Genomic DNA, 14,189 nt, shown 5'->3' on the forward strand with positions numbered 1-14,189 from the left:
TTCTTTTTTCATTTTTCTTTCCTAAGGAAAAAACTGCACATTCAGAAGCACTGGACACTCACCATGTAGTTTGACAAAGAATCTTTATTTTCCAGATGCACAGATTACCTTACAATCAATCCAGCTCTTCAAGATGCCCAAGATTAATGCTACATCCACTTCTATTTTTCTGATGTATATTTTCATCCTCTCTCCCACAAAGGCCCTCAATACCAGAAGTACCACACTGCTTCACAAAGTGTCCATCACATGGGACCAACTAGTACGCTGGGAAATGATAAAAGAACTCAACATAGTTTGTCACTGTGTTCCCAAATGAAACCACAAGAATGTAAGATGAAATAGAAAACAAATTAAGTGTGAACAAGAGTTTATAAAATGTTCCCATAAAAAATATAAACCCTTAATTCTCCATTTTGAGGCCTGAGATCAGTATAGAAAGCACACAACTGATAGACATTTACACTAGAAATAAGAATGAGCATTACACAATATGTCAAAAATTTTCAATTTAACAAAAATGAAGCAAATAGGAGAAAAGAATCCACTACTAATCCATTCAGTGAGTTAGTCACATGACACTCATATGACAGTACCCTTTGATTTCTATGGGCACAATATTAACATACACCAGTGTTACTTAGTCACTGAAAAAAAAAAAAGGTGACCCTATATGTAAATCTGCCCATCTACATTAGCAAAAAAGACAGCAGATTTTGTAGGTTCTAAATGTTACTTAGAACACCATATCCTTCTAATAATCTATTTCTGGATGAGAAATCTATGTGCAATTTAAACATATAATCAAGATGTGATCATACATACGTGTGTGTGTATTTGAATTGGATCACTATTGGTAGCACACTCGTTTCGTTCTTTCAAACAAATGCTGGAAGGCCAGCCTCATGCCAGGCACCCTCATGAGGCCTACATTTTATAGTGAGGAGACAGATGGTGAACAATTTACTCATTCAACAAATCGTACGGAGTAACTTTCACGGTGTAAGGCACTGTTCTAGGTGGCAAGGATGCAGCGGTGCACACAATCAAAAGTCTAATAATGGTAAGTGCTAGTGAAAAAAATATATAATATGAAAATGCTGGTTATTGGAAACTGAGGCTAGTTTACCAGTAGGGTAGTTAGGGAGGATGCCTCCTGGATGAAGCGACATTTGAGCAGAGATCTGAATGAAGTGAGTGAGCTTCTAGCAGTTTCTCTATGTGCTTATAATTGAGAAGTCCAATATTTTTCTGACTTTAACTCTGGGGTTTCAAATTAGATGCCTGCTTTCAACAAACCAGATTAACGTTCAAATTAGATCACACAAAGATCATGCTTAATGAAAGATCTTCATTTTATACAACGCACAAAAGGTTATTAAAAGAAATCTTTCTCCAAACATTATAATGTCACAGATTCCAATTAACATAACTGTCCCCAATGAATATTATAATATCCACCCAGAAAATCAAAGTAAAAGATTACAAAGATATTCACACAATCAGAACACAGACTCTAAAAGTATATTCCCAAAGTTTTAAAATATGACTTCATGAAAATGTGATAACAGGAATCTGACTCTTGTCAGACTCACTGATTTATTCATTTGTTCATTCATTAATTTGTTCATTATTTCCACATTTGTTCATTATTTCCAAACAAACAAGGCTCCTTTTCTTTAACAGTTAAAAAAAAGTTCAATTGGCTAAGCCAGAAATCTCTAAAAAGATTCCCCTTAGGCCCCTTCCTGCATGAGAACATAAGAGTGAAGCAACAGCTAAGTTTTAGATTAATATACAATTACAAAACCAGCTCTCCTGCACTTCTGCCTTGAAACACGAATCCTGGTTTCATACCTGACCCAAAATATATCATTCAAAAAACAGAATTCACTGACAAATTAGAGAAGAAAAAGAAATCTGACATCACTCAAATCAGCAAATCCATTCAATTTCCTTAAATGTGCCGAGCAAATTCAATAACATTTAGGAAGATCTGCCCTTGACCATCCTCAAAGAATTAACACAACCTTGGGCACTGTCAGAACAGCCCAAAGCACAGGCAGGAGGTACATGTGCATACCCTACGTCTAAAGCACGGTGGCTACAACACAATCGCTGGTCTACTGTTCTTTTATACGTGTCATCCCATACAAACTTTATCTCAGAAAGAAGAGAGCTGGGGGCAGGGGTGAAAGAAAACAACTGACATGCTACAGTTAGAATATGAGGTAAAATGCAGTCTTCTGGAAAGATGTTAAACAAAGGTTCCAGGCCTTTACTTTCTATTATGTATTTATTTCTTCTGCTAACGGTTTCAGAAAGGATTTGGTTCCCACAGACCAAGGAGAAAATATTAGAGGGTAACCAGAATTCTGACTTTATAAAATTTGAAGGCTTGGGCTTCCCTGGTGGCGCAGTGGTTGAGAGTCCGCCCGCCGATGCAGGGGACACGGGTTCGTGCCCCGGTCCGGGAAGATCCCACATGCTGCGGAGCGGCTAGGCCCGTGAGCCATGGCCGCTGAGCCTGCGTGTCCGGAGCCTGTGCTCCACAACGGAAGAGGCCACAACTGTGAGAGGCCGGTGTACCGCAAAAAAAAAAAAAAAAATTGAAGGCTCAACTATCCCACAGTGAAAGGTAGTCTTTGTATGTATGTATATGTGTGTGAGTAAAATATAAAGAGAATTCTGTAATCACCACGATTCTACCTACCTACATATTAAGAATTACGCTTTGGCTTACACATACAAAGGTTCAAGGAAAAGTCAATGGGGAAAAGAGCACAGTAGAAAGCAATGACCAGAGTACAGCAAGCTTAACTGTACAGCACATTTCAAAACCAACCCAGTTCTGATTTTATGATAATCTCCATGGTTTAGATTACCTATACTCAAGAATTAGTGTTTTAGGCACTAAATTCACTTTTGAGTTACTAAAGCAGAGAATGCTGTATGGTAGCAGGGTTTAATGAATAAATCAAGTCATTCAAAACTGTATAATTAAAATATAAATTAATACACTGCATTTTTAAAGTATTTTCATTCTATTTTTGTTATCGCAGTACAAACAAGAATAAAATAAATGTTATGGGGAAAAAAGATCACCTTAAAGTCATTGGATGCAACAGGCACTCTAGAACCGTTCCATATCACATATTGGTTAAGAATGAGGGTTGTGGAACTCCTACGAGAAATGGCTAACCCAAGTTTAGAAAAGGAAACAAACAAGATGAAACTGGGGACTTCCCTGGTGGCACAGTGGTTAAGAATCCGCCTGCCACGCTCGCTTCAGCAGCACATATACTAAAATTGGAACGATACAGAGAAGATTAGCATGGCCCCTGCACAAGGATGACACGCAAACTCGTGAAGCGTTCCATATTTTTTACTCCAATAAAGATGTTAAAAAATAAATAAATAAATAAAAAGAAAAATCACTAAAGCACTGAAAGTTATTGGAGCTATAGGATGCTACGGCCATTTTCATTCCTAATGAAATGTCAGCCATAATGTTGCATAAAAATGTACTGGATTAAAAATTTTAAGTGTATAGAAAAAAAAAAAGAATCCGCCTGCCAATGCAGGGGACACAGTTTCGATCCCTGGTCCGGGAAGATCCCACATGCCGCGGAGGAACTAAGCCCGTGCACCACAGCTGCTGAAGCCCGCGTGCCTCGAGCCCGTGCTCCACAACAAGAGAAGCCACAGCAATGAGAAGCCCGCGCACCATAACAAGAGAAGCCACAGCAATGAGAAGCCCGCGCACCACAACAAAGGGTAGCCCCCACTCGCCACAACTAGATGCAGCCACAAATAAATAAACAAACAATCAAACAAACTAAAAAAAAAAAAAAAGAACCTGGAAGATCTTGTCATATGGGAAAAACAAGCAAGCTATCACAGGCTACTAGAGCCTCATCTAAAGGACTCAGGAATCATCATGAAAGGGCTCTCTCTGGTCAACCTCAGAAAATTCTAAACATTTATCCTACTTTTCCTAGATAAAATGTACCTCAGGTTAGCCAAACAGTTGATGAGGTAAAATTCTTCTTTATAGAAGAGTTTCAGCTAACTAAGAAGGAATGACTTAAAGACTTTCATTATCACCATTCTGATATCCCTACTGAAATGATGGATGCAGAAGATGACCATCAATGGTTGCAAAATGCTGATGGGGACGGAGTTTTATAATGGATGGACCAGAGCAACAATACCTGAACCCACTGATTAATACAAATATCATAAAAAGAGAAAGAACCAAAGTACTTCCTGATGTACCATAATTAGGAAGTAAATACTATACTGGTGTATGTACTATAATTAGGAAGTAAATACCACCATCTGTGAAGTATTGTCCCCTAACTTGAACTTAAATCTGACCTGATATAGGTAACAGAGGAAGATGTTAAACACCACTAGGGAGAGGATCCATTTACACTCACTCCCTAGATGATTTCATCCAGTCTCATGGCTTTAAATATCTCTATATGCTATTAACTCCAAAAATTAAATGCCTCGCCTCAACCCTTCCCCCAAATTCCAGACACATATCCAATTGCCTACTTGACATCTTCATTTGGATGTCAGCTGGCGCCTCAAACAGGAGAACCCTTGGTCCCCACCAGAACCCATTCCTCTCCCAGCACTGCCTCTCTCGGCAGATGGCACCAAACTGGGGCATCACCCTTGACTCTCTCCTTCTCACACCCCACATCCAATTATCAAGAGAGACTTCCTGTAAAATATATCTTCTTGCCATTTCCACTGTTACTATAAAAATCCAAGCAACCTTTATCTCCTTGCAGAACTACTGTAATAACTGGTCTCCTGAATTCTATTTTGGACCAAAGGAACTAGAGTGATCTTTTTTTTTTTTTTTTTTTTTGGCTGCGTTGGGTCTTCGTTGCTGCGGGCGGACTTTCTCTAGTTGCGGCAAGTGGGGGCTACTCTTCATTGCGGTGCACAGGCTCCTCATTGCGGCAGCTTCTCTTGTTGCAGAGCACTGGTTCTAGGCACGCGGGCTTCAGCAGTTGTGGTGCACAGGCTTCAGTAGTTGTGGCACACAGGTTTAGGTGCTCCACAGCATGTGGGATCTTCCCAGACCAGGGCTCAAACCCATGTCCCCTGCACTGGCAGGTGGATTCTTAACCACTGCGCCACCAGGGAAGCCTTTGAGTGATCTTTTTAAAACAAATCAGATCATGTCATTCTCGCAATAGCTTCCCAACATCCTTTCATCACCATGCCACAAGGTGTTGTCAAATCTGGCCCATATCTATTTTTGCATTCTCATTTTCTACAACTTCTTCCTCTGCAAATTACACTCCAATCCTAGAGTTCTTCTCGCTATTCATAGAATACTAAAATCTTCCATCTTGAGATTTTTACAATTGCTGTTCCCTCTATCTGGAAAACTCTTTGCCCAGCTATTTACAGGGATTGCTCTCTTCATTTTGGTTAGGTCTCTGCTCAAATATCCTCCTCTCAGAGAGGCATTCCCTGATCACATTAACTAAAACAGCCCCACCTCGCTGTTATGACTCTATTTCTTACCCTGCTTTATTTCTCATCACTGCACTTATCACTACCTGATAATATATTATATACTTACCTGACAATATATTATATACTTTCTGTCTCCCAACTAGGATGTGGGTTTCATAAGCACAGAGGCCATTTTATTCACTGCTATATTCTAAGAGTTAGGAATAGCATTTAGTACTCACTCAAATATATGTTGAATGAATGAACAGCAATTAAGTAGGAAATGACCTGTTCAGAGTCTATCTTCCCTGATAAGAATAAACTCCATGAAGTCACATTATATACTCAAGTCTCATCTGAATGAATAAAGAACCAGAGACGGCATACTGCATCTAACATTTCCACACATCTAAACTCTACCCATCTCTCAAGACCTAGTCCAAATGCCTTGGATTTTCTATAACCCAGAATCCACCACATAGTCTTCTCAGGTCCTCCTCATGCCCTGCTACCTGCCCCAGACCAGAGTAATTTCTTCCTTTTCTAAAGTCCCAAAGCAATTTATACACACCTCTTCTATGGCACTTCTCATTTTTTTCACTACGCTAGTGGTATCTATGTATGTGATTTACCTCATCTGTTAAGGCTGTTTGCTCACCAATAATATCTCTCTGTATATTCTATGGCAACTTGCATAATCAATCTAGGTGCTCAATATTTGATGAATAAACATTATTTGATGGATAAAAGGGTAGAAAAATGAAAAAAGGAATATAAAAGACTATCAGGATGCAAGAGAGTTTTCAGCACAGTTTCCAGACATACGAATATGTGGATTAGAAAGTAGAAGCCCAATTTTCCCTGGATCTGTAAAGTAAGGGGCCTTCCTCTGTGGGACTGACCTTGAAAGAGTTGAAAAGTCTAGCTCAGTGGTCCTCAGTTTTGAAGTTTAGCAGATCCTGCTGAGAATCAGAAGAAAGCTATAACTCCTTCCTCCACAGAAAAATGCACATCTACAAGTAGACAGAAAGTACTCTATAAGAATTTAAGAGTAAGGGGAGTAAAAAGTCTGGTGCTGGAGGCTACCAGTTCAGGTTGGTCAGTATTTTGGAGAGCTCTGGGCTCGGAGTGAAAGGAGGGAGGCCTCAGGAGAATGGATATATTACTGACCTGGTTAACTGAGGACTTTAAAACTTCCTCTGGTTTCCTCCACAGACCTGAGAGAGAGGCAGCTGACTGCACTCATTATTCTGAGTGCACGCTGCAACTGGGATTATTTCTCCCTTGGAGATTTAGTCTAGTCTCTGGAGGACAGGACAGAAACAGATTAGTGAGGGAACCAAATCGCTGGGTCACACAGAACTTTTTCACTCTCAAGTCTTGTTGCATGAATGGGATAGGATGAGCATCACATAACCTGCTAATAAAAATAAACAGTGAAAATGCAAATACAAACACACACACACAGAAATGTTTGTCAGATATACCCTGAAGTTAGTTTTACCATGGATACGTCTGTAATCTACCTATTGTCTCCTTCTGGAAGGTGAAATTGGGCGACAGAGTGGTGTGGCAGTGTAATGAGGGGAAAAGGTGATCCCCTTTCTCCAACAGGCTGCGATCTCTGGCGGGCGGAGAGCAGTAATGTGGCCTCTTCAGCAGTACTTGGGAGGAACCCTGAAAACCGTTAGGGGTGAAATTGAGAGGAGGCTATTAGACGCTTACCACTGAAAGGAATAGGCCTACGCCCAGAATCTTGAGCTCTGAGACACAGAGAAGAAGAGATACACCTTTTGGAAAAGGAGAGTGGGTGTAGCATGACTTCTGTACTTTGAGGGGAACCCTGTGTTAGCAAAGGAATAGCAAAATGCCTTTTAGAATATCCCTAATTCGAAGACAAGAACACTTGCTAAATCAGAGACATGATGCAACCATGTGAATGGAAAATGTCTAAGGAAGACGCTAATCTAAAAGGCTGGCAGAATTTTAGAAAATAATATTTGAGAAAATATATAGGGAAATACATTTTAAACATAACCAAAAAGCACTGCCATGAAAGAAGATAATGATAAATTCAACTCCATTAAAAGTAAATTTTTCCTTTTATCCTAAAATAATGTAAAAGAAATTTAAAAAGATAAGCCATAGAAGTACTCAAATCCAGAATATATAACGAACTGCTATAGATCAATGAAAGACAATCCAACAGAGAAATGGGGAAAAGGCTTAAAGGCACTTAACAAAATAGTGGCTCTTTACTGCCAAATAAACAAAAAAGATGGAAAGCTGCTCAGCCTCGTTTGTCATCAGAGAAATGCAAATTAAAACCACAATGAGATATCACCACAAACCCACAGGCAGGCAAAAACTAAAAATCCTGACAATACCAAATGTCAGCAAGAATGTACCGCGACACTTTGCTGGTATAAATGTAAACTGGTCCAGCCCTTTGTGAAACAGATCAAGACTGTGAGGGAAAGCAGAAAACAGATCTACTCAACTCCCGCCCTGGCTTATTCCACTACACTGCCCTGCATCCCTCAGGATTTTGACAGGTGAACACAGGAAAAGGAGACTAAGATGGGAAAGGACACATATGCAAAAGCAAGGAGATAAGAAAATACAAATTTTCCCTCAGGAAAGGCAAGTAGTAGTGAAAATGTACAGTAGGAGTGAGAAAAGAGGATGAAGAAGCAAACATGAAGAGCACCGAATGCCAAGTTAATGAGTCTGGTCTTTACTGTAAAGTTAGTAAAGTGAGAAGTAGGGAAAAGTGGTTAAGAGAAGGAACTGTAGTCAACACACCTGGGTTTGCATCATGGCTCTGCTGCTTAGTAGCTATGCCACTTTGGCAAAGCTATGTAATCTCTTTGAACCTCAGTTTCACTATATTTAATGGGGACAAGAGTACCCAATATCATAAGATTATTGTGGAACTGAGATAATATATGAAAAGCTCTTAGCACAGGTGCCAGGAACAAAGTTGTAAGTGAATCTGTATAGAAGGAAACAAATTTAGTCTTTAGAACCAGAAAGTCCAAGGTGATGGGGAACATCCAGGTGGTAGCTGGAAATGTAGATCAGGAGATGGGAAGAGTGTATTGGAGGACAGAAATCCAGATTAGGAAGTTAACCACAATGGTTCAGCAAAGGCAAAGCTTCTCTGAAAACAGAAGCTGAGAACAGAGCACTGAGAAAAGGAACACACAAGGAACAGGAGTTAGTGAAGCAGAGAGAATTTAAATATAATTATGAACACGTTAAACACTAAGACTTCTATTATCACTCTTCACATTCATATTGCACTGTCTTCCCTGTGCTTTACACACATTAACTAATTTGATCTACACAACCACCCTGGGTGATACACAGGAGAATAATTATCTCCATCTCACAGGAAAAAACAGGTTCAGACATGTCACAATCCCAGAGCTACTAAATAGCAGAGCTGTGACATGACCACAGATCCAGGGCTCTAAGTCCAGCTCTCAGTCCTGGACACTCGTATGGGAGATTTCCTGCAAACAGATTCAGAGTGAGCTTTGCATGTACATCTCCCGCCAACACCCACTGCATGAAACACCTCTGCATCTTTTGCCTGCCTGGCAAATAATCAAAATTCAAGATCCAGCTCTTCTGTGACTGCTTCTCTGACTAAACTCCCCCATCTCTTAAGAAATGTTGTTTCCTTCCTTTGTTCACTGCTATTCCTTACCTATTGATTCATTATAAGTTTGTTGATCAAGTTATATTCCATTTATTTGTTTACGTATTTCTCTCTTCCACCAGACAGCAAACCATACCACATTCATTTTTTATATTCTCCAGAGGCTCCCAAAATGCTTGGCATATAAAACATGCTCAATAAATATTAGTTTCCTTTTCTCTTCTTCTGACGAAAATGAGAAAGACTTGAATTGGCTGTAAAAGAAGAATTCTAAAAAAATTACAAGAAATAACTAACTACCAAGCAGCAAGAGCCAGCTGAATTCAGATGCTTATCTACATGATACTGCATGATAACTGCACTGCCCTCCACTACTACACCGTCTGGAAACCAGGGACGAGCCACCAGCTATTTTATCAGAGTTGAAACTTATCACCATAAGAAGCAAATATAAGTACGCATGCAAATGAATAAACCTGGAAGACATTTAAATAAATGCATTTTCCTAAAATAATTCTAGACCTTCATATTTAAATTATAACTCCAGTTTCAATATGGACCCAAATGTAACCATAAAGTTCACTGTCACCAATTTAAAACATTTTTAGCTAGAAAAATCATGAATGCCTGAAGACGAGAAAGCCAAAATGTGAGCACAGCTTCCAGGGATGTTTCCTGATTTCTGCAGAGTGTGAAGTACCAATCTGTCCCTTAGAAGGCGTGTGGGGGGATGTCTACACTGAGCTGTAAATCAGATCAACCGCAAAGAGCAACTCAAACTCAACAGAGTCAAGAAACCGGTCACTTTAAAACTCAATTAGTTTTTTTCTTCTCCCTCCTTTTATAATTAATATAATGTATTTCAAAACTGGGGAGCAAAAGTACCTGTAACCAATTTAAATGCAATCGTAAATAAAAACGCCACGTAACATTCCCAAACTCCAAGCATGAAACATTTCATAGTCTCCCTGTGTACCGATATAAAAAACCCTTCCTTGAACATAAAAGCCATCTTTGAAGAGTGCTATTTTAAATCTCATAAAGACAACAAGTTTATATTAGCACTGGAAAATTCTGTTCCAAGCAAATAAATTCTATGACATTCCCCTGGGGCAGGGGTTGCTGTCAACTTGGTAAAATGGAGCTTCTCCAAAGAGATTTACATATGCCTATGTCCACAGGCACTTTCTGCTGAAAGGGCTGTGTACAACAGTGTCAGCTGAAGGCTTTGTGCACAGGAGATAATGCCCTGCCTATCCCACTACCTGAGCCTCTGATTCAGAGCTAATGCATGTCATGAAGTCCACCTAGGAGCCGCTTTTCGTTTCCTGGCTTCTCTGGCTGGGCTTAAGTGACAGTACTCACTTGCCACACATGTTTTAACAAACTTTCAAATCCCTTAATGGCATGCTTGGGACAAAGTATAATACACTGTTCAGGAAATAACCTTGGAGCCAAGAAAAGCAATTGATATTTCCACAGGGAGTTCCTGACAAGGCTTGCCAATAAGCTTCTTTCATTTTAAAACATGATCATGGATACTACCATTTTAAAGACATATTACAGACGTTCTTAAAGATATATATGTTAATTGGGAACTTTGTTTGCCTATGGTAGTTTAATCCAAGAGTGCCTTTTATTTAGTTAACAGGAGTAGAAGAAACTGTCCCCATTCTTCCCAGTTATTCAGGCCCAAAATCTTGTTATCCTTATCAACGGATCAATTCCTCGCTCCCTCCCCCCCCCACCCCCCAATTACATCCATCAGCTCATCCTATCGCTCTATCTTCATCGCCACCATGGCCACCCTGACTGATGCACAGGCCCTACCTGATCTCTGCCCCCACCCTGTGATCCTGCTGACTTCATCTCCAACTATTCCCCACCTCAGCATCTTTGCTATCCCTTGAACACGTTAGGCATGTATTCACTGTTCCCCAAGATCTTCCCAAGGACAGCTCCCTCACTTCCTTCAGTTCTTACTCAAAGTCACCTCCTCAAGGCAGCCTTCTTTGGTCACCCTATTTAAAATCTCAACCCACCCCCAAATTCATATCTCCCTTATTTTACTTATTTTTCCTCTTCAGTACCTACCACTATTGAGCGTGGTATTTTATTTACATTATTAAGTCTTCCCCAGTGAAACACAAGCTCCATGAAAGTGGGGACGTTTTCTCCTGTTTATTCACTGTTATATTGCCAATACTTAATATAGCACCTAACACAATGTCTCCGACACAATTCCATCCTAATGTGCTACTATCACCTTAAACTCAAACCATCAAACACCACTCTAGTCCTTCCCCTCAAAGCACCTCCCCTTCCTGTTCTCTTTTTTATTAACACCATGACCACTTTCTTCCAGGCCTTTCAAACTCAAAACCTCACAACCATATTTGACTCTTTCTACTGCCAAACATACTGCTTCACCAAATCCTTCACTTGTCTTTTTACAAGAGCTCTTATATTTCCACAAATTCCCTGGTATTCTCAGGACCATCCTACAAACTTCCAGGAAAAAAAAAAGATCTGATTAAACTACCTTTTTACTCAAAATTTTTGATGGATTTCTCTTCCCTGGAGAAACTGATTCTCTGTGCTTTGGCTTATCATTCAAAGACCTTGACCTTCTCAATGCCCACTGACCTTTTTTAACCATTTTAATCTTATCTGCCAGTTCCTTCCATTATACACCATTCACAGGCCACCGCAAACTCTTTCCTGGCTTAGATCACATCAACTCAAAAACAGGCTTCTAGCAACTTAGAACAGCAGGATCTGTCTCCCTTTGTCTATTTCTCTGTGAGTACAGTAAGGAAAACCATATAACTCCCTTGTTAAATTGTTTGATTCTTTTTAAAAAATATTTTAAGAAAGAAAGGAAACAGGGCTCTTGGAGAAATGATCGGTATCTGTCAAGGAGCCCTCTGTGCAGAGCAGGCCTGGACTGAAGGAGAGGAAGAGTGCAGACGTCTAATGAGTCTGGCTTTAGGGTCTCTGGACACTGTTCCGAAGGGATCACGGGACTTGAAACAGAATTATGGGTGTCTTGTAACACATGCCCTCTCTCCTTTTCTGCACGGCCACCACAAGAAACTAACTAACCACAACTTCACCCTGATACAACCAAGCCTCTGTGCCTAGTCACCAAAGAGAGTAAGAAGCAGGCATACTTCCCCTAGAGGAGAGACAATTCACAGAACACAGCAGATTCCAACTAGAATAATCTCCGTAGCAAGGTATTATGTACTTTGATGCTAGAAATGAGCAGAGGTGGGGAAGAGAATTTGGCAGAATATCACACCAAGTTCCGAAACTCAGGAACAAATAAAGTCAGGCAAGAGGGTGGATAGAAAGAAACCTGGGTAAGCCCCAGGGGAGAGTTCCCAAGAGAGAGAAGAACTAGACAGAAGAACTTCCAAGAACAGAGTTCATGGAAGGAATAGACAATTACTGAGATTTAGTGAAAGAATACATACATTTACATGTAACTTTGTACTCAGTGACTGCTTTTCTCTTAACCTTACTCTTTATTGTATTTTGACTTAAGTCTCTAAAACATACTCAATGTATTAATAATGAGTGTTTTAACTGCAAGAGACAGAATAACTTGAATTGGCTGATTAGCTTACGTAAGTAACTGATTAGCTTACATAATTGAGTCAATCTGATCATATTGAGAGGCCCATCTGATATTTGCAGAGGGAGGGAGTGATAGGGGGCCGGCGGGGCGCTCTCAGATTTCCTCAATATTAGCTCCAAAACCAGGGCAGCCTCTCTCTTCGTGTGTCAAGAAGGATTCCAGGAGCTTCAGAATATATCCCATCCTCTTACAGACCACAGTGGGAAAAAAGAGAGAAATTCTTGCCCAGGTGCTCTGCAAAAAAATCTCGGGACTAGGCTTCTGGGGTTGATTTTGGTCACATGCCCAGTCCTGAATCCATCGCTGTAGCAAGGAGGTAGACTAGACGGTACTCCCCTGCATCTGAGGAATGTGGCCAGTTCTTCAATCCTAGTAAAGAACAAAGCTGAAGTCTCCTTAGAAATGCTCAAAGTGAGGTTCTTTTGAAAGATAATTCTTCGTATTTTTATTCATAGTAGACGCCTACTAGTAATAATTTCCACCTGTTTCCATGAATCAAAGATCATTCCCCTTTTAGAATCACAACCATTTCTGACATGGAATCAAAGCAAGAATGTTAACATCATTCAGGAAAGAAAACAACCTAAAAAGTTTAAACAACATGCTCATGGATGTAGAGCGCATGTCAAATAAAGATTATTTGTATTTGAAGTTTTTACATGTATAGAGACTTAGCTGCAGTACCTGACCTCAGATTCCTTCACATCACACCATCTGTAGCAAAATGAATTTCACATCCTTGAGACACACTTCAATATGCTGGACCACACTGAAGAATAAGCTCAATTTGTAGACCATTCCAGAAAACCAGACAGTATACGATGAAAATTTTTCAGAGCAAGGGATATTCAGGACATTAATGTAAGGGCCACAGTCCCAGAGCCTAAGGATGTTCCATATAGCCAATTTACTAATAACAGATTAACCACAATTATCCGAAAAGTCAGCCAACACTTGAACTACCACACTCATGTACTGATAATAAAAACTGAAACCACATTTGATTAGTGGTTGCTGGCACACTATAAGCTGTGTGCCTATTGCTAGATTTTTAAATAGATTTAAGGTATGGCCAACTCTAAAAAATTTACTTGTATCTGCAACCATCCTTTCCTTCTTCCCACCTCAAACCACAGATAGAGTGATCCAGCTTTGGATACTATTTCTTGCCTTGAGGGCTTTGCTCATAGGGTAGTGCCTTCTCCCCCACTATTTCACTGCCCCCTCCTTCTACATGGATAAACTTTCTCATGTCATCATACAGATGTTCTCTATCATTTCCCATCTTTGAAAACATTTTCATAAAACTGAAGTAGCTATACTAACATCACACAAAGTGGAATTCAAGAAAAAAAAGTATTACAGGGGTCAAAGAGGATCATTTCATGTTAATAA

At 39.9% G+C, this 14,189-nt stretch overlaps 1 protein-coding gene across 5 annotated transcripts in view; it reads right to left on the bottom strand.

Moving 5' to 3' along the window:
- DIS3L2 (DIS3 like 3'-5' exoribonuclease 2) overlaps positions 1-14,189 on the bottom strand; it is a 374,067-nt gene that overhangs the window by 251,451 nt on the left and 108,427 nt on the right. The window lies entirely within an intron of this gene.

Source organism: Grampus griseus, assembly GCF_964374135.1.
Source record: "Grampus griseus genome assembly, chromosome: 7".
NCBI classification, from domain to species: Eukaryota; Metazoa; Chordata; class Mammalia; order Artiodactyla; family Delphinidae; genus Grampus; species Grampus griseus.